The sequence below is a fragment of the Heloderma suspectum genome, chromosome 1 (genome assembly GCF_057233095.1).
Source record: "Heloderma suspectum isolate Gila_16-S chromosome 1, 16-S_ref, whole genome shotgun sequence".
Lineage (NCBI taxonomy): Eukaryota > Metazoa > Chordata > Lepidosauria > Squamata > Helodermatidae > Heloderma > Heloderma suspectum.
This window is the reverse complement of record NC_139458.1, coordinates 243,084,928-243,106,707: the sequence shown is the minus strand read 5'-3', so window position 1 is coordinate 243,106,707 and position 21,780 is coordinate 243,084,928. Positions and strand designations below refer to the sequence as shown.

Here is a 21,780-nt window from a genome sequence, read left to right as displayed (position 1 = left end):
CAGCCCCTCCAATGGTGACCAAATGGGACCATGGAGGGGCTGTCACCCATCCCCTTCACCCCTGCCAAATCCCCCTTCCAAGCCCTTTTAAAAACATTTTCCTGCCCCTGTTTTTGTGCAAAAACAGGACTGAGGGAGGGGGAAATTCTGCACTTTCCCATGTACAAGGAATATCGCAAATGTCCCCTCTGCCCTCATTTTTTCTTTTTTTTCCTTTGGGTTTTCACTAATGTGCATGTGTACAACACATGGGAAACTGAAGGATACCAGCTTGCCCCTCATGTATCGAGTCCCCAGCACCTGTTTTTTGAGGTGCTGGGCACAGCGTTCCCCTTCCCTGGAAAGATCCCTCAACCTGTTTCATTGTGACAGCTGTTCAAAACAAGGCTGCAAGAGCAATCTTTAGGGTTAAATGGGAACATGCGTTTATTTTTATGGGGAGGAGAGGGGAGGGCAGGGGGGAGTGGGGTGCCAAATGGGGGATCCTGTTAAGGGGCTAGTCCACCAATAAAAGCATGGGAACCCCTCAGGTAAGTTGGTGATTTTAACCTGCAGGGTGGGGCAAAAAAGGTGTAAGGGGGGGGGACTGATGGGGCAAACAAGGCATACATTGTGGGTTGTTTGCCCAGTCGTCTGGCAGGTGTGCTAATCATACACTGTGGGTTATTCGCAAAACAACCCACAGTGCATGGCTAGTCACCCACCATGGGCTAGTGTGTCATGCAAATGTGCAAATTGATGAGGGAAAAGACTTGTTCTCTGCTGCTGCCCAGAGGGCGGAACTAGATTTAATGGACTTAAGGTACAAGAATTCTTAATGGACTTAAGGTTAGAATTCAGCTGAACATTAGGAGAAACATCTTAATGGTAAGAGCAATTCATCAATGGAAGCAACGTGGGCTCAACCACAGAAGTCAGATTTAGTCAGATTAGGAAAAAGAACACAGGAGAACATGGTTTGATGATGATGTCATATATATGACCCACAGAAAGTGAGTGAACAAAGCATGGCTGTTCAACACTAAATGCCAGCATGGAAGAACTCTGAGTTTCAGAGCCACATACCATCACAGTTAAAGCTTGCATTAAGCCACATGGAACAGAGTGGGCAGCCTGACAACTCTTGGCTATTCAGTATCCAACATTCATTCAGTAGCAACTCAAGGGCACACTCTGGAAAGCATGATTTTGACCCAAAAGGGGAAAAGGCAGCGGGGGGGGGGGGAACAAAACAGAGAAAACACAGCAGCAGCAGCACAACTAAAAAAAAACCAAACAGGTCTCTTCTTACCCAGAACAGCTCCCCTGCCACAAATGGAGAGCAGCTGGCATTGTCACTGGGGGACACTTTCGTGTGTTATTTATCACTTCTTAAAGGGTGGTTTTAATTGCAATTTTATCAATAAAAGAACCCACTCCCAAATATACAGTTGGTGATGCAGAACTTTTATCAGCCTCCATTCCCATGGTCCCTAATTGCATAGCATGTAGCTGAAGCTTGTATTTTTTTTACCCTACTCTAAGCATGTCTGGACCTGATTTGGACTGGGACTACTGCACTTTGGAAGGAGAGGATTAAATCTTCCTTCCCACTATCCCTCCCCCCGGCAATGCTACCCCTCATTGGTGTGGCACTATGTACACTCCCACCCCCCACCCCCATGGGAGGGTTAAGACAGACCTGAGCTACAAACTACATGACTAATGGAACATGTAGTTCAGCTCTCAGATCACTGATGTGTTAAGTCCTGTATCTTTAAAGTTACATATTAAACCATTAGGGGTGTGCAGCAACCACAATATTTGACTCAAACCCCACTTTGGTGATTTGGAAAATGAATCTGGCTCACAGCAATTTAAGTTGGGTCCGAGGCCGAATCTTGATTTGAAAATTCAAATCTTCATGCCTCCAAAAATTCAAATCTTCATGCCTTCATTTTTTCTTTTTGTCTGAATTGGATAAAATTTACAGTCATATTAATCCCTTATGAAGGAATTATGACAGCCACATTTCAGACCCATAGCCACATGGAGTTTTGTGCTATGTATCTTTAAATTAGGATTAAAAAAACCACTGCCAATAACCTTTTCAATTTTAGGCAGAATTGTTTGAAAGTTGCAGGAATAGTTGCCCCTTCTAAGGGGACAGGCATGCTGAGTTTCAGATTAATAGGTGAAGGGAGCTTTGTGCAAGAGCAGCATTTACAGTTTGGGGCTATCAAAAAACAAAACAAAAATGGATGTGCTTATTGCCCTATGTTTTTTGTGGACAATTGTTATGGAAATAACATACAGCATAGTGGTGGCCCTAAAGCTCCATGCAAGCCCCTCCTGTGATTTTGGTTCCAACAGAGCAGAAAACAAAACAAAACAAAATCTTAATCCCTATGCAGATATTTGCCTGCCCATATGTAGGGCAACCCAGTAGTAATGTATGGCTGTGAGAGCTGGACTATAAGGAAGGCTGAGCGCCGAAGAATTGATGCTTTCGAACTGTGGTGCTGGAGAAGACTCTTACGAGTCCCCTGGACTGCAAGGAGGTCAAATCAGTCCATCCTAAAGGAAATCAACCCTGAGTGCTCATTGGAAGGACAGATAATGAAGCTGAAGCTCAAATATTTTGGCCACCTAATGCGAAGAGAAAACTCCCTGGAAAAGACCCTGATGCTGGGAAAGATTGAAGGCAAAAGGAGAAGGGGACGGCAGAGGATGAGATGGCTAGATAGCATCAGTGATGCAATGAATATGAACTTGAGAACACTCCGGGAGAGAGCGCAGGACAGGAAGGCCTGGCGTGCTATGGTCCATGGGGTCACGAAGAGTCAGACACGACTGAACGACTGAACAACAACAACAAATGTAGGGCAAAAGTGTGGAGGGGGACAGGCATGTAAGCCCCCCCCCCCATGTCCCTGTGCACCTGACTGTAAACCTTCACACATTGAGCACAAAGGCCTATAAAGGGCTCTTTAAGCACGTTCAGTTGAACATGCTTACAGAGTTCCCGTGACCATGAACCACTTATCAGTAAGTGCATACAGCTGAACATGCTTACAGAAGCCTTTATAGACCTCTGTGCTCAATGCACAAAGGTCTATCTGACAGCTGGGAGTGTGGGACTGTTAGAGGCAGGGACTAACATTCACATCCATGTTCCCCTGCATATTACTATATTACTTCAACATCCATCCCTCAAAACATCAGGACTGGGCAGCCCTGGTAAAGCCATTCACTGTGATTACAAGCTAGAGCTGCCAGCTACAAAAGTATAGTTGATCCTCTTCCTGCCACCCCAGTGTTTTTCTTTTATGGAGAGCTTGGAGGAAAATGTATCAGTTTTTGGAAACACACTGCATCTTTTATGTCCCTCCAAATGCCAAATCTTCAGGAGTTTCAGATTTGGTCGGCTTCAAAAGAGGCTTACTTCAATTTAGACATCACCTGGATCCATCTGAATCATACTGATTCAGTTTGAGATTTGGCTCAATCCAAAGCTCACCTGTATAAACAATTTACAGTTGTTGCTTACATGGACTGATTTGTCTATTGTAATATGCAAAAAAAAAAAAAATGAAGAAAGGTGGAGAAAAGAATAACAAAATAAAACATGGTGTTAATGATAGAGAGGAGTGCAATGGTGGCCCAACCTAGCCCCATACATTGGCCAGAGAAGGAAACAGCGGCATGGAGCTTGTTTTGCCTTTTCCTGCCAGAAAGAACACCTATAAAAACTTTGAAATTAAGAATTTGTACATAAGTTTTTCCTCTTTCCTCCCAATACCTTTTCCTTTTGTGTCATACCTTTTAGGTTGAAAGCCTGAGGACAGGGAGAGTGTAATCTGCTTTGGGAGCCTTCTGGGGAGGGGGGCTGAAAAACAGAGGAAAAATACTGCAAATAAATAAAGAGGGAAGAATTCATCTTCTACTCCTCAGTCTACCTAAAATTATTCTAAGACACTTTGTCAGATATTTTAAAATTTAACTTCCCTCACTCTTTTCATTCATGGGGTATGAGATGTAAGATGTCATTTGGCCCTTGATTTGTTTCAGGGGATCTGGTGACTTGAGATATTTGGCACTGAGGGTGGCCCTGTACAACCAGGGTCTCTTTTCTTCAGACATTCCCTCTTTTAAGGAACGTGGCCTATATAGCATGGAGAAGTTGAATTTGATAGGATTTCTTTAAGATCATATTCATTCTTATTGCTTCTTTGCAGAAAGCTTATTTGTGGAAAGCTTCCAGGGCTGCCCATTCTGGGTGATCAGCACTCGCTTTGAAACATAATTAGGGATCATATCGCAGCACACTCCCAGAAGAGGCAGGCAAAATTAGCACGTGGTGTTCTACATCTCCAGCTGTTGGCATCTCCTTGGATGCCAAAGTGGAAGAAACGTTCAAGGGTCCAGTTTACTACTCTAAGGAGTATTTTTGATGGATGAACCTCAGAGATCTAAGGTAGTCTTCATAGCTCCCAAAGCAGCTGCGATTCTTTACAAACAGTAGGGTAAACACATGTGAAATGCTGCGAAGCTCTGTAACATTTGTACCATATCGGGAGGATTTGCTGCCCTCCGTGTGCCATATTAGGAGATAATACTGTGCATAGCTCAAAGAGTTATGGTGTGATTTGAATGTGTTATCATCTAACCATAATTCGAATACTTGAGTTCTTGGTTCTAAAGGAAGCAAAACCGAATGTAGCCAAACACGTACCCTGGATTTTAGGAAAGCCAATTCTAATAAACTCAGAACAATGATAAGTAAGTTCCCATGGCAAGTGACTCTAATGAGAAAAGGAGTTCAAGATTGGGGGGGGTAGTTTTTAAAAAAGGAAATTCTAAAGGCACAATTACAAACAATTCCAACAAGAAAAAAGGCAGAAGACAACAGAAGAAGCCAATGTGGCTTCACATAGGAATGACCTGAAAACTAAAAAAGGACACATATAGGAAGTGGAAGGAAGGCCAAGCTACAAACGGAGAGTGCAAGCAAGTAGCACAGAACTGCAGGGATGGTATCAGGAAGGCAAAAGCTGAGAACAAGCTGAGGTTAGCATAGGGGTGGACGAAAGTCCCTTACCTGTTCTCGAAGGACGTTCGCGGTGGGGGGGAGGCGCTTCGCTGCTCCCCCCGCGAAGTTCCAGCCAGGGGGGGAGGCTTCCCGCCTCGCCCCGGCCGAAATTCAGGCCGGGGAGGAGGCTTCCTGCCTCGCCTGGCCGCAAACGCGAAAGTTTTTTTTTTTTTTTTTAACGCCCCCTGATAGGCTACGTGACGATTCATGTAGCCTATCACGGCTAGATCTGCAAAGTCAGCCGTGATAGGCTATGTCAATCGTCACGTAGCCTATCACGGGTGACTTTAAAAAAAGAAAAGAAAAAAAGCGCGTACGCTAATGGCGGCCCCCATAGGGAGCTGCCATTCGCGTTCCTTATTTAGTCGCTGTAGTCTACGTAAACGTTTATGTAGACTACGGCGAAAATAAGGGCAACGCAAATAGCGTTGCCCTTATTTTCGCCGTAGTCTACGTAAATCTTTACGTAGACTACAGCGACCAAATAAGGAACGGGAATGGTGGCTCCCTATGGGGGCCGCCATTATCCGTACACACTTTTTTTTAAAGTCACCCGTGATAGGCTACGTGACGATTGACGTAGCCTATCACGGCTGACTTTGCAAATCTAGCTGTGATAGGCTACGTTAATCATCACGTAGCCTATCAGGGGGCGTTTTTTTTTTCTTTTATTGCAATGGCGGCGGCCATTGAGACCCTCTATTGAGACCCCTGTGCTGAGTGTTTAACCTACCCAGTGCTTTTGTAATCTATGTACCTTTCTCTCAGGGACGTGCATCTTCTGCAGAAAGGCAATATTTGCTCACTTTCTTTTTAAATATCTGAGGACCTGTTTCTATTTTGGGGGATATTTCCCAGTAATGGTTCACTCTAGATAACAAATCTGATGGAATCCATTATAAGAATAGGAAGTCTACTATGCTGGGATAATTTTTAAGACTATGGGCAGCTTGTGTAGGTATGGGTGCAAGTGTTAGTATATCAGAAGCCATAAACATACCCCACCATGTCTCCCTTGGTAGATGTAGAGAAGAGCTTGCATGTTTCCCCAGAGACAGATGTTTTTGTTCTTTCCTCCCTGTATGCTGACTGAGCAAGATTTCTCTGGATGAGGGATAAAAAGCAAAACATTTAAAAGCAAGAAAATAATTAAAGCAAAACCTAATACTGACACAGTCAGATGTGTTATAATCTTCTTTGTGTACTTGGAAACTTGTTTGCTGCCCCCTTCTACTGTGTTTGAGGCCATGTCTGGCAGAACCTGTTTAGAAGAAATCCCATCTTTCTGCCCCACCCCCAATCTGAGGCCTCCTTTTAGGGAAACATTTGCTTGGCCCATAAATCAGTTCAGCTGCTCAACTGTTTAAGTCAAACTATTGAAAAACCTTGACGAAAAGCCACCTTGTACAACATAGCAAGAGTGAGGTAAAAATATCTTTTTAAAAGAAAGAAAACCTTTGCAGTCCAAGATTGTGGGCACTACTAGGGATGGGGAAGAAACCAATTCACAATTTAATGTGAATTTACCTAATTTTGCATTTTCGAACCATTATGTGAACAGAAACTCAGCTATCCTTCAAAATTCGCACTTCTTCAAATTTTGCAATAGAGTTCTCCAATCAAAACATCTGTATAAAAATATGTATATTAGTGAAAATAATGCTCAAAATTGCAATAGGAAAATTGTTTGCAGAAATGTAGAAATTAGAAAAAAATGTATGTACTAGGAGATGGACACAAAAATGCTTATAACTTCTCATCCAGACTTTAAAAAAAAATCTCAGAGTTTGGGACAGACTTTAGGACTGGAGAAATTCTCAGAGTTTGAGATGAAGTTAAGGTTGAAAAACTGAGAAGTTGAAAGAAACCAAAATTGGCAGAGTTGGCCATCCCTAGGCACTAGCTGCACTGATAGCACTCATAGTCTCCAGCTGCAAGGCAATCTTAAGTCTCCTGGGCTATAGCTGCCTTTTGCAGCCCAAGATGGAGGACACTTAACACGCCGTCAGCTGTGACTCCTGCTTCCTTTTCCTGCCAGTGACCCTGGGTGCTTGCAAGTCCTATAACCTTCAGCTACAAATAGTGGAGGCATGGGTGAGCCCTGTTTTGTAAGGGATGAGCTGGGATAGCGCTCCCTTTGAAAGACCAGGTTTGCAGTTTGGGGGAGCTTCTGGTCTGGTGTTGCTCCTTTGTGGTCAGGTGGCTGCTTTGGCTGGTGCACCAGCATTGACCTCTCCTTAAGAAGGCAGATCTGGCCATGATCACATAGGCTGTGGTTATATCCAGGTTGGACTATTGCAATGGGCTCTACTTGGGGCTGCCTTTGAAAAATGTTCAGAAATGACAACTCATGCTGAACACTGCTTTCAGGCTGCTATTGGGGAAACACTATTTGCAGCATATTCCTTTGATACTCTTTGTTCTGCATTGATCAAGTATTTTTGTTTCCAAAAACCCTTGAAAGCGTGGGTTGTAATCTCAAAAGCTATATCTACTTTGGGACAAGAGTACTAAATGGACTCACCTGCTTCTGTATGATCTTGCCCATCCATTGAGATAATCACAGGAGGTTCTCCTCTATGTCCCAGCTTAAGTTAATTTCACTGGTACATGGGACAGGGCCTTATTGGTAGTGGTACCTATGCTCTGGAACTCCCTAACCAATGAGATCTGTTTCCCCACCTCACTCTCAGTCTTTAGGAGGTGTGTAAAAATAGTCCTCCACAGTCTTCCACAGGGGTGCATTTCATATTATTTCACTGCACAGATATGATTTGGAATGCTTCGTTATTGTAGCTTTAATTGAATTTTGGCTTATAAGTGTTGTTGTGATTATTTGTTTTGATATTATTGCATTATTTTATTCTGGAAGCCACTATGAGTGCCACATTTGTGGAAGGAAATAGTATATAAAACTATTATAAATATAAAATTAAATAAACAAAACAGTACTTTAAGTGATGCTCAGACAGCCCACCAGAAGTATGAGAGAGGCCAAACTGGAAGGGAAATTGGCATTTGCTACTGAGGCAGTGGCATGTCATTTTAAAAGAGATGAGGAAGAGAAGTAGGGATGGGTGAAAATTTTGTTTCAATTTGTTTTTGATAACACTTTACCAAGATTTGTAAATTTCCTCACTTTCTGGATGGAAAGAATTTGAGATTTAAAAAAGTTGAATGCATGAGGAAGAGAAATGGACAGATTTGTCAATCCCTAAATGGAAGCCAGATTCACCACATGAGGCAGGAGGTATACTGGCTGATCTTTTTGTTTATCTGTGCACATTTCTTTTCTCTTCTGCTAAGAAACAGGTGTTATACAGTGGCTCTGTTTTGTGGAATGAGCTTGCTTGGGGAGCATAGTGCTTTCAGAGCCTCATAGAATCATAGAATAGTAGGGTTGGAAGGGGCCTACAAGACCATTGAGCCTAACCCCCTGCTCAATGCAGGAATCCAAGTCAGAGCATCCCTGACAGATGGCTGTCCAGCCTCATCTTGAATTAGGGATGTACAAAAGTCACTTACCTTTTACGAAATTTGATTCGCAGTGGGGGGAGGCGCTCCGTCCCTCCCCCCCGAAATTCTGGCCGGGGGGGAGGCGCCCCGTCTCTCCCGCCGCAAATCCTGGCCGGCCGGGTCTGCAAATGGCGGCGGCCATAGCCGCCGCCGTTTGCGTCCCTGCAGTCAGCCGTGATAGGCTACGTAAATGTTTACATAGCCTATCACGGCTTTTTTTAAAAAAACAAAAACCGCGCATACGCAAATGGCGGCGCCCATGGGCGCCGCCATTTGCGTTCCTTATTTTGGCACATCTAGTCTACGTAAACATTTACGTAGACTACAGCAAAAATAAGGGGAACGCAAATAGCGTAGCGTCTACGCTATTTGCGTTCCGCTTATTTTCACCGTAGTCTACGTAAATGTTTACGTAGAATACACATGCCAAAATAAGGATCGCAAATGGCGGCGCTCATGGGCGCCGCCATTTGCATATGCGCGGTTTTTGTTTTTTGTTTTAACTCAGCCATGATAGGCTACGTAAACATTTACGTAGCCTATCACGGTATTTTAAAAAATCTAGCCGTGATAGGCTACGTAAATCTTTATGTAGCCTATCACGTTGTTTTTTTTAAAATTTGGAAATGGCAGTGGCGACAGCCGGTCGGAAGACTGGCCGCTGCCGCCGAACCACCGCTGGAGCCAGGGAGATTTGCCCAAGGTAAGTCCCGTCCCGGGGGGGTGGGGGGGCAGACTGTTTCGCCACTGATTTTGGGGGGCCGAATGCGCTGGCATTTGGCCTCCCCGAGATTCGTGGCGAAATTCTCTGACATCCCTGTCTTGAATGCCTCCCTATGTAATTGGTTCCATTGTCGTATCGCTCTAACAGTCAGGAAGTTTCTCCTGATGTTCAGCTGGAATCTGGCTTCCTGTAACTTGAGCCCATTATTCTGTGTCCTGCACTCTGAGATGATCGAGAAGAGATCCTGGCCTTCCTCTCTGTGACAACCTCTCAAGTACTTGAAGAGCGCTATCATATCTCCCCTCCGTCTTCTCTTCTCAAGACTAAACATGCCCAGTTCTCTCAGTCTCTCCTCATAGGGCTTTGTTTCCAGTCCCCTGATCATCTTCGTTGCCCTCCTCTGAACCTTCTCCAGCTTGTCTGCATCTTTCCTAAAGTGCGTTGTCCAGACACGGAGTCCCTCCGGGCCAAAAAAGAAAAAGCTTCTTGCCTTGAAATGTCTGTGCCACTAAAGAGTTAAAACAAAAATGGTCCTTTATTTCCAGATGCACCCCAACTGTGCGTAGGGAAGTTCTAGGAAGACAACTGCTGTTGGGCTGGCCATGCCATGCAGCTCCCAATTTTTGCAAATAAATGTATCTGTTTTTGAACTTTTTTGGTTGCATTTGTATCCCTACCTTGCCTCTCCCACCCCAGCAGAAAAGAGAAGTTAACTTATAGGAGGCCACAAGGCCTCTCCAGTCTCTCTTTCTGGAGTTTTTATTTTCAACTTCATACATTTGAGTGTGTTTGTTTGTGTGTGTTAATAAAACAAGGCAAGAATATTCTGTTCAAATTTCTTTCTTTTCTCTTTTAAAATGTGTTTAATTGAGTTTTGTAGATAACAATATAAATCTTTCTGTTTAATATATGCTCAGTAACAAACACCTTTTTCAGCATAAAATCTCTTGAAAAGGTAGATGTCCTGCCTCAAGAGTTGGGGAGGAAGACAATTTAGGGTGCAATCCAATGCACGCTTAGACAGAAAAAAGTCCTACAAAAAAGTGCAGGCTAGCTGAGGAATGCTGGGAGTTGTAGGACTTTTTTCTGTCTAAACATACATAGGCTTGCACCCTTACTGAATCAGTATCCAGGTTGGCAATTAGTACACCTGTTATTGGGAGGAAGCAGAGCTCACCCCAGTGGGGAAATAAGTACTATAAATCCTACGGTGGGTTTTTCTTTTTTTAGTTTTACGGCACATTTTCACACACCCTGAGTGTGTTTTAGTTGTTATGTCACTATTTGTAGAAGTGTTCCTGGGCACTGGAACTGGTGGCAATGCCTCTAACCTGAAGAGGCTGATGGTCCAACACCATCTACAAATGGCAGCAATGCCATTGATGGTGGAACAGTTTGAGGCCTCCAGTGTTGGGGGGGGGGGTAGTGGGACATCTGCCTCATTGGGAACAAGCTCCACCATTGTCAGCTTGGAACACAAACATATAAATGTGAGAACCTAAATGTATGCTTCAAAATGTAGCACTATATAACTTTAACTGCATAACGCTATCAAACTGTGTGCTGGGTAGAATTTCGTTAGGGCGGTAAAGGTAACTTAACAAATTCAAACCAAGTACACGTGGCACATATCAAGTGCACATGTCAGATGGAAAGGGAAATTCAGGGGGCAAATAATTCAACTGAAATTAAATTTAAATAACATTTAATTCCGTTTGAGTAACGTTTAAATATATTTAATCTTCGTACATGAACAGTGCAATTCTGTATTTGCCTGTTTAGAAGTAAGCCCCACTGAGTTCGATGAGACTTATTCCCAGGTAAGTACGTACCCCGCCCCACTCCATGATGCCAGCACAATGTTGCTTGTTCTACCATGAAGCCTCTGTATCTTGGAGAACCCATACAGATAGATAGACAGAAATGGGGGTGGGAGGCAAAGTTTACATAAATAAGCTCAACTTTGATCTAGAATTTGGCTTTCGATGTTTATGATGGAAATGGGCTTCCAGTCCAGGCTGGGAACCCGTAAGTCCCTGGATTGCACCCCGTAAAATGTTCCCATTCCTTCCCTTCCCTCCAATGTTTGAGCTTCTCCCACACTCTTTTACCACTAAAGGCAATCCTTCAATGGAGTGTAGGTTCTAAATCCAAATCCGCTTCAAGATGTTACTATATTAAGTGATATAAGAGTATAATATAATATAAATAAATAGGGAATGCCAGTATCCAGAGTTTTAGATATCTTTTCAAATCACATTTCTTGTAGGATTTTTTTCTGCATCCACTACCTTGTGCAGGAATTATTTGCAGGCCTTCGAGCTTTTCATTCCCCCGCCCCTTTCAGAATAAGACTGACCTATGGTAAAGACTGTATCCATGGTGATACTCACAGCTTTCATCCTTAATACCAGATGCAACATTTGGATAGAAACTAAAGCATGTGAGTGGTAAAAAATGAAGGTGTCCCCACCCTTGATGAGTCTAGAGCCAAACAGTTCTTCAGCTCTTTCCCCTAGATACATAGTGATACACAAGAAAGCCCTTATCTCTAGTGAACAGCTTGCTGTGGACTGTCTAGTTAATTATGAGGGGAATTTTTACCCAGTAGCTCTCACATAAACATTTTTGGAAGTTCCATAGCAGAAGAAGAATCTGTACATGCTCGTCTAGTAAAAACTGATCACAAAATTGTTGGAAAAGCTCCCAATGCAATTATTACAATTACTACAACTGCTTCTATTATTATTTTGCAGAGGCAGGACAGCCCTGTAGGCAGTGTTGGAATTGAATCTGAACAACCTGTGTTTCAGACTAATGCATTTCCACATTTTATTGTCTGCTGAACATTGGGGGGAGCAATCCAATGGCCGCTAGTCAGTGGCTAGACAGCCATAGGATATGTGGTTTTCCAGGAACTGACCTTGCCCCCCTACTGCACTGCCTCGCAGGCAGCGCGGAATGGCCCCATGCTCCACACCCAGAAGAGCAGCATGGAGCGGCCAAAATGGGGCGTTCCAGGGCACACTCCAGGGCAAGGAAGGCGGAAATGCTGGTATGACACATCCTATGTGTCTTTCCAGCAGCCTCCTCCCCCGCTCCACCTTCCCACAGCTAGACAGCTGAAATCAGCTGTCTAGCCACAAATGCAGGGCAGGAGAAGCGTGGAGGAAACGATCCCCTCTGTGCTTCTCCTGCCCTGCATTGGATAGGCGGTCGCCTCCGAGTTCAGAGGTGGCCACCTATCCCCATAGGATAGCACCCTAAAATGGTTAAGGCTGCCTGTGACTACTGAAGTTATTTATGGACAAGATTCTATCTAACTTCCTGGCTGTGGCCCAGTGCTTGAAGATTGCTGCCAATTTCCTCACAGAAAAGAGACAATCTCAAAATAACTATACTCATTGTCTTGTGACAGAATCGTGGTTCTGAACACATAAACCTTTTTCTCCCCCAAAGCTGCCCATAGAAATCAAATGTCCTGGTCCTAAGCCATTTAGCCTTTAAAGGTCATAGCCACCACTTCAAACTGAGCCCAGAAACAGACCAAAAGCCAGTGAGGTTGTTGCAGTAAAGGAGTAACATGCTCCTGATATGTAGCTCCAGTCAGCAGTTGGCCACGATATTCTGTCCCAGCTGAAGTTTCCAGCCACTTTCAAAGATAGCCCCATGCAGAACACATTGCAATAATCCAATTTTGATATAACTAAGGCAAAGGTGCACAAACCTTTTGGCCCCAAGAGCCAAATCCAGTGTTACCAGAGGGTTGGTTTGTTTGTTTGTTTATAATATTTTTAGGGCAGGGCAGAAGTCCTCCCAAGGTGGCTTACAACAGTAAAATGCTAATAATAACAACAACAATAATAATAGGCAACAACATTCATAATACATTCATAAAACAACAGATACCAGCAATAAAACATAACTAAAAATGTATATTGTGGCCGCAGCAGCCCAGAAGACAACCCGTGGCCACCGCCGGAGCCACCGCCGCATCCGCCGCCAGGTAGGTCCATTCCAGGGTGGATTGCGGGGGGTGGCAGGGGGTGAGACCGTTCCGCCACGGATTCCGGGGGGCCGGATTCTAAAGAATCACTGGAACTGGAAACTCACTGGAGTCCGTGACAGAATTCTCCAACATCCCTAGCATTATTTAGCATTCATCTACAACTTTCCCAACATAGGCTAACAGTGCTTGGTCAGAAGGGAAACAATCAGAGCTTTCCCAGCACAGACCCCTGCAGCTTTAAGGCAAACCAGCTTCAGTCCTCAGGCACATCCTGATAAGACACTCCAGTTTGTTAGTATGGAATGTGCTGAGGCCGCGCTATCAACCTTTGACTCATCCTAGTAAATCAAGAGGCCTGTTAGGGAAAACAGCGGCCAAGTGAACCAAAGTCAGAAAGCATTATGGATCATCTAAGCCCCTCTAAAACTACTAATAGCTTGGTTCAGGCCTGGGGCCTTACACCCCCAAATGGCAAATTTGGCACTGAGCGGTAGCTATGCAAAACCATAGGATCTAAATTTGTTTTCTTCAACAAGGGACTCAGCACTGCTGCAGGGACTTCACCATCCCTCAAGGAGGCACTGGCACCTCAGAGGTCCAGATACCCAGCCCAGCACTGGCAGATTTCACAAGTCAGAATGAACAGGGATCTAAAGAATGTGGCCTCAGTCCTCCAAGCAGTTTGTCCACATCCTCAGGTTGTGAAAGGTATCCATAACATAACTACATGTTACATTTGTCCATCTCAGACTCTCTCAAAACAATGGCATCCAAGTTGGCACAGATAAGAGTGATTTTATCTACAAAATGTCCAGCAAACTGTGCACATTTGAGAGCTTCAGTGGTTGTATTCTAGAGCCAAGAGGCCTTTAACCACCAGAAAAGGCTCTGTTGGACAACACTAAGTAGATGCAACAGTGGCAGAGGAGTAAGTTTTCTTCACCGCCATCACTGCCACAGAATAGGATCATAAATGGATTCTGACCCTTGTTTGGTCGTATTCATTATGATTCTTCCACCATTTGTGCTCTTATCATTGACACAATCATTTCATCACCCTTTGCTCCTCAGGCTACCAAGGGGCTGACATGGTTCTATGACTAGGTTGAGGACGTTTGGGAGCGATCATATCAATTCTAAGTGGTGACCAGGGCCTTGGCAGGATCACTGGCTAAGGTTACAGGAAAATTCCCAAAAGAGAGTATGAGCACGTACACACGCACACACTGGAGAAGGGAGGAGGCTGAGGAAGCAGCAATCCTGGCTGCTTTGGGGTTGAGTAGCCTCCTCCTGACCCCAGCAAACCCCACCCTGATTGCTGCTTTATCGCTCCCAACTGCTGTGGGATCCCAGAGACCCCATCCCAATTGTTTTCTTATCTCCAATCTCTCATCAAAGACTGGGAACAAAGAAGGGATAGGCAGTGCTGTTACTGTGGCAGATGCCGCGGGGACTGGTTGGCTGGCAGAAATGGTTTGGTGGGCCTCATGTGGTCTGCATGGCAGGCCCTACTTAAATCATTGGCTAGACCTCATATTTTTAGGACAGGATGCAGCTGGTGCACCACCCTAAATGGGTCTTATTCTTATTTTTAAAATATTGGTTTTGTGTTTTAAAGTGAGTTAGTAATTGCTTTGCCAATGTCTGTTCCAAATGCATATACAGTCTATAAATGCATATATAGTCTACTCGATGGCCTTGTAGGCCCCTTCCAACCCTACTATTCTATGATTCCCTATATTCCAAGTTGGGGAGAAAGGCTGGAGAGAGAGGCTTACTGTATGTAGTCCACTGTTAATACTGCAGAACAGAAGTGTGAGTGCATCTGGTTTGAATTTCCAACGAAAGAGCTACCACTCAGAACACCTCTCGTCTTGCAGCACAGGTCAATCCACTGAATTTACCCCTTGAGGCCACCTCCTAGCCCAAATCCAACACCCAGTTGTATGCAGAAGTCTTTTGCTCCACCAGCCTGCATTCAGACACATGGCACTTTTAAATGTCGTCTAATATTTTTCACATGAAATAAGACCTGACTTACAGAAGGTATTAGGGAATGTTATGGAGAGTCTCTTTGCTGCTATCTTTTGTTTCTGGGTAGATGTGCTAGTTCCCAGTCACAGGTTAAAATCCTGAATTTCTCCATTGTTTTATATGGGCAGCTATTCCTTTCACCCTGAGCAAGACAAAGAAACTGGGCACTATTGTACCAGAAACTGGGCACTGTTGTAAGGCTTTTTAAAAAGGGAAGCACAGGCAGGGAGTGAGAGGACTGCAACCTGGGGAGAAGTCTCTGTAGGCTGAAGAATCGCTAGGAGGGACCCAGGGGGCTAGAGTGGAAGATCATATAAACAGATTCAAACCAAAAGTAGCTTTGGGATTGTTGCACAAACTATGCTAGGAAAGTCCTTGAACAGAAGGGCAGGATATAGTGTTGAACTTGTGCCAGCCTGCTGATGAACCGGCAAACACTGAAGTCTGGTTAAATATTTGAATCATTACACTCTGGATTCATTTATTATGTGCCGCTCCCAAGCTGGCTGTAGCCTCCCTGCTTTACCTATCCCATATAAAACAGCAAAAAAGAAGCTGAACTTGAGCCCAGTGTGTCAAGCGAGCGGTTCTCTGAGCTAAGAGATGTAGAACAGCAGTGAAAATGGGGCACTAGGCTGTGATGTAATTCATTGCACAGTTAATTCATTGCACAAGAGTACAACACACACGTGACAGCTGAAACCTGTTTGACAAATAAGGAAGAGTTTCTCTTTTCACTCATTTGCGCTGTTTTGGTGCAGGCCTTGTTGGAAATGAGCATGGGTGGAATTAATAATCAAAACCAGGGGAGTGGAGACTCAAAAATCCAATAAAACAAAACACTACCTTGCATTTGAATGGATCACCCCTGTTTGAGATTGCCAAAGGGCTTCCAAGCAATGAAGAAAGAAAGGGTAATTTGCTGGCATTGGAACATGAGCCTAATCCTAGTTTATGGCACTTTTACACAATTTAGCACTACATGTATGAGCAGACAGGATTTGGCCCCTGGCCTGAGGTTCTGTACCCCTATTTTGGTGTCTTAAAAATGTTGGATAACAGGAACAACTCCTCATGCTTCCAGCACGAGGGGGTGATAGAGAATGTCCTGTAGCTTGATCAGTTTGCTGCTCCTTCCTCTTCCTCCTTCTCCTCTTGCCTCTGGAACAAGTACTACGTGCTCCTTCTGGAAAGGAAGCAAGTAGCCATATTGCATGCCTTTGCTTACTTACACTCATGCACCCAACCTTAGGGGTTCTTGTCGTTAAACAGGGTTAGGTAACCTTCTCCGATGAGGTACATAAAAGCACTAATAAAGTAAATTGATTTGAACTTCTTTTAAACTGACTGTGTTTATTGCCTGCAATATTAATGCTGTGCTGCCACGCTTTCTCTATATAAAGCAACTCTGCTGAAAGACACACTAGATTTCCCAGTGTGATTAACAAAACAAAAAAGCCCTTCATTTTCCTGCTGCATAAACTGTAGAAGACTTGGCAAAATATTGTTTGTTTGTTTTTGCATGTGCAATATCCTTGCCACATGCAGTGGCATACACTTTGAGCCAATCCTGTCTGTCCCCTGATCTCCATTTAGGGTAGCCTCTCAGTGGTTAATTACACTATTTTCTGATAATGCTGATTTTATCCCCTGTGTCAACCTTTACCACTCTATTCCAGATCAGAAAAAGAATTAGAGGATACAACTATTGTTTATACATTTAGAAAACTTGGCACACCACATATTGTTTACATAAGTCCCAGTCCAGAGTGAACTGAGAATTAATGAGAGTCTTTCCATTGACTTTAATATAAATTGACTTGTTTGGGCCATTCCAACTCTCATAAATAATCTAAGAAAGCAAAAGCTGCTCCCCTGTATTATGTTCCAGGTCACTGAAAGGACAGCGCTTTAACTGGGGTTGCTAGACTTTGAACTAGGGATGTACAGATGTCACTTACCATCTTGTTTTGTGGCATCCACGGTGCGGGGGAGGCGCTCCGTCTCTCCCCCCAGAATCCTCACCGGCCGGCTCCACTCCGCGGTGACTCCACAGAGCCACCGGCTGGGGCCGCCCGCGGCGACATCCAGCCACTGCTGGGCTGCGCAGGGACGCAAATGGCGGCAGTCGTAACCGCTGCCATTTGCGTCCCTGGCTTTTGCCGTGATAGGCTACATAAATACTTACATAGCCTATCACGGCGTCCCTGCATGAGCCATGATAGGCTATGTAAATACTTACATAGCCTATCATGGCATTCGTAGGAAGGCGAATGGTGGCCGGAGACGCAGCCGCCATTCGCAAAGCACCGGCGAAAGGCAGCAGGTAAGCTCCATTCCACGTGCATTTCGCAGGGTGGGGGGGTGGGGGGCTTCGCTCCACCATGGATTCCAGGGAGGCCAAATGCCAGCGCATTCGGCCTCCCTGGAATCCATGGCAAAATTCTCCGCCATCCCTGGTTTGAACCTGTATGCTAAGCATGTGCTGTGCCATTGTAGTAGTTAGGGATGGTGGAGAATTTCGCCACGGATTCCAGGGAGGCCGAATGCCAGTGCATTCGTCCCCCCGGAATCTGTGGTGGAGCGAAGCTCCCCACCCCCCCACCTGCATGTGCACAGAACAGAGCTCCGCCATTCGCCTCCCCATGAATGCCGTGATAGGCTACGTACGTATTTACGTAGCCTGTCACTAACGCAGGGACGCCATTTGCGCCCCTGCAGAGGCCGTGATAGGCCACGTAAGTATTTACGTAGACTATCATGGCAAAAGGCAGGGACACAAATGGTGGTGGCTACGGCGGCCGCTATTTGCATCCCTGCACAGCCCAGCAGCAGCTGGATGTCACTGTGGGTGGCCCCGGCCGGTGACTCCGCAGAGTTGCTGTGGAGCAGAGCTGGCCAGTGAGGATTTCGGGGGGAGGGACGGAGTGCCTCACCCCCAACGTGGATGCCACGAAACGAAACAGTAAGTGACATTCGTACATCCCTAGTAGTAGGGTACCAGAGCTGGCCCTCCCATGGAGGCAGTGTGAACTCATTGCCTCAAGGGGTAGGGCCAGTGAATCACATACACCCCTCCCTCATGAGGAGGAGCCCCTGCTACTGTTCTGGAGAGCCCCACCAGTTGCTTTCTCGCTATGGCAAATGCTAGTGCGGCTCTCCAGAACAGCTGCCCACCGAATGCCTCACTCTGAGGACCACTCAAAGTAAGGCATCAGTGGGCTCTCTGGAGAGCAGCACAGTTGTTTTCCTGCTGTGGCAATGCCACAGCAGAGGGGCAGCATAGCTCTCCAGAGGGCCCACCAGGCCTGAAATGCCTCACTCTGATGGGTCCTTCCTCAGAGCAAGGCGTGGCGGGCCAGGTGGTCCTGGAGATTGCCTGTGCTATGGTGGCACAGGTAATCTCCATGGCAACCTCACCCACATGCTTCGCTCTGAGGAAGTGAGGCATAATGGGGTGAGCAGCAGAGAGAGGGGGAGAAAGGGGCTGCAGGGGCGCATTTCCTTCCACCCCAAGTAGTGTGCCACTCCTGTATGGTATACCGTTTCCCTAGCTTGTGCTAACTCGGCAACCTATGTGTAACTGGCCTTGGTCCACACATCTGGATCCTAATTTTAGGCCTTAATTTACAGTAGATACATAATTTGCACTAATAACTGGGCAACCTATGAAAAAGCTCAGGGCCCAGGTCCTCTTGAAAGGTCCACAATGGTACAACAGCACCAGGTAGGACCCCCTTCTCATTGTACTTCTGACACTGCCTGCTGCCCCTCTCTTGCATCTAGCTGCTGTGGAGAGAGCCAGGGGTAATCCCCCCCCATTATTCTCTAAATCACCACAAACAGTTGTGAAGCAATACCAAGTCCAGTTTCAATATAAGGCAACTTAGGAGGCCTCTTTGCTAGAGTGGGCAGCAGGGCCAGGGCCAGAGGGTGGCAAGCTTGGCCATTTGCCAGGGCCCCAAGATCAGTAGAGAGGCCACTGTCCTAACAGTGCTGCCACCTCTATGTTCCATGGAATGTCCAGGAAGGTCGGACGCAGCCTAAGAGAATTCTCATTCTACTTGTTTCGCCTCTTCCGGGGTGGGTGGGGGGCACTGAGAATGTGGTGTCTGAGAGCTTCCAAAAACCTGGAGCCAGCACTGGTAGGCAGTGTGTGTGCTCTTCCCAGCCAATGGAGAATACACATAAAGACCTTGCTGCCAACTTCACCGAGGTGACACCGAAGGCGCTGGAGGTGCTCTTTCCACAGCCTCCTTCTGTTGTTCACTCCAAGTCAGGGGAATGTATGGACCGCGCTTGGCACGCATGAACAAGCTTCCAGGAAACTATTACTTGGAATTAGGGATGTATGGATTGTGCAAGTCTGCTCTGTCTGTGTTTCGTGGATTGTCAGGCGCCTTTCATTCCGTCATCCTTCCATCGGCGGAATCTGATTCCCCACGCACACACATTTGTGCAAATTTGCATTTGCACATGTGCAAATTCCCCTCCAAATGTGCATTTTCATGCTTCTGCCTATTAGGGAAATGCACATTTGGGCCATCTAAAAAAAAAGGCGTATTTTTCTACAAACTCATTTGGTTCCATTGAGGATTTCTCCGACATCCCTACTTGCAGTCTTAGGCTGCTTCCAGACAAGGCTTTCATGGTGCCATCGCCCTGCCTTATCCATACAATTTTACAGGGGTCCAGATAATGTAGTCTTCTACTCGTAACTCTCCCATGTTTTCCTATTTCTGCTTCCATCTTTTCTCTTACCAGAAAAAAACTGTTAAGGGGGGAAAGACAGAATAGCTGCACAATGCCTTTTGGTTGGTAGAGCCATCTGGAAGCACACTCTCTATAACTCATCTGTTCACGGACCAGCTCAAGTGGTACATTTGATTCTCCTAAGAATTCACAGATCACTAAGTTGTAATAAATTATCTGAATAGGGTATTACCAACTCACGGCCATTCAGCCTTCCAGACAAATGCTGGATGTGTTTTCTGCCACACCAACTGACCTCATGAATGGTTAGAATAGGCTCTAAAGCAAAGTAAGTGCCATAAAGACATCATAGTTCTGAAGCATCTGGAAGTTAAGGCATTACATAAAAATATTTTAACTCACAACTTGAAAATAACTTTTATTTCCCTTGTGAGAGAAACAGTTTAAGGTTTTTATCACAGTTTGGTTCACATTTCTTAGCGCCACCAAATAATAATTATTTGGTTCTGGTCTGGTCAATGTGCTATAATCTCTGGTTTGAATCATGCACAATATAATAATTGTTTTTGTTAACAAAAACAAAAAAGGTCAACTGTCAGTAATTTTCCAAGCCAAATCTAATTTGAAGTAACAAAAACATTATCATAAATTGAAATGTAAAAGACTCTTCCAAATAATAGCAAAATCGATTCACTTTAGGGATGGATGAAAGTCCCTTACCTGGTCCCGCAGCTTTTTTCGGGGGGGGGAGGCGCTCCGGTTCTCCCCCCAAAATTCTTGGCGGGTGGGGAGGCGCCCTGCCCCTCCCGGCCAAAATTCTGGCTGGGGGGGAGGCGCCCCATCCCTCCCCGCCGAAATTCTGGCCGGGGGGGAGCGCCCTGTCTCCCCGGCCGCGAAAGAAAAAAGTAAAGTGTAAAAAAAACCCATACACACGTGATAGGCAATGTAAAGATTTACATAGCCTATCACGGCTAGATTTTCAAAATCAGCCATGATAGGCTACGTAAATCTTTACGTAGCCTATCACGGCTGACTGGAAGAAAAAAAAAGCGCGTACGCAAATGGTGGCGCCCATGGGCGCTGCCATTTGCGTTCCTCATTTGGGCAGGGGTAGTCTACATAAAGATTTACGTAGACTACGGCGAAAATAAGGGCAACGCTATTTGCGTTGCCCTTATTTTCGCCGTAGTCTACGTAAATCTTTACGTAGACTACCCGTGCCCAAATAAGGAACGCAAATGGCGGCGCCCATGGGCGCCAACATTTGCGTACACGCTTCCCCCCCCCCCAAAGTCAGCCGTGATAGGCTACATAAAGATTTACGTAGCCTATCACGGCTGACTTGGAACATCTAGCCGTGATAGGCTACGTAAATCGTTATGTAGCCTATCACTTTTTTTTTTTTTTTTTACACTTTACTTGGAAATGGCAGCGGCAGCAGCCGGTCGGAAGACCGGCCGCCGCCGCCACGCCGCCAAACCGCTGCCAGGACCCGCCAACGCGAGGGACATTCGCGCGAGGTAAGTCCCATCCCGGGGGGGTGGGGGGTGTCGGAGAATTTCCCCACCAATTTCAGGGGGCCGAATGCGTTGGCATTCGGTCTCCCGGAGATTCGTGGAGAAATTCTCCGACATCCCTAATTCACGTACTATAAATAAATCCTTATTTACAGTAAATACATTTCACAGAATGCTCACCTACCTTACTTCACTC

General features: G+C 45.4%; 1 long non-coding RNA gene across 1 annotated transcript; it reads right to left on the bottom strand.

The window, feature by feature from the left end:
- Window positions 1–3,801: 3,801 nt before the first annotated feature.
- LOC146358881 (uncharacterized) lies at window positions 3,802–6,159 on the bottom strand. Its single transcript, XR_014786112.1, has 2 exons — window positions 6,072–6,159; window positions 3,802–3,868 (listed from the first exon to the last, which is right to left on the bottom strand). It is a non-coding gene; the product is annotated as an uncharacterized LOC146358881 (long non-coding RNA).
- Between the last annotated feature and the right edge of the window lie 15,621 nt (window positions 6,160–21,780).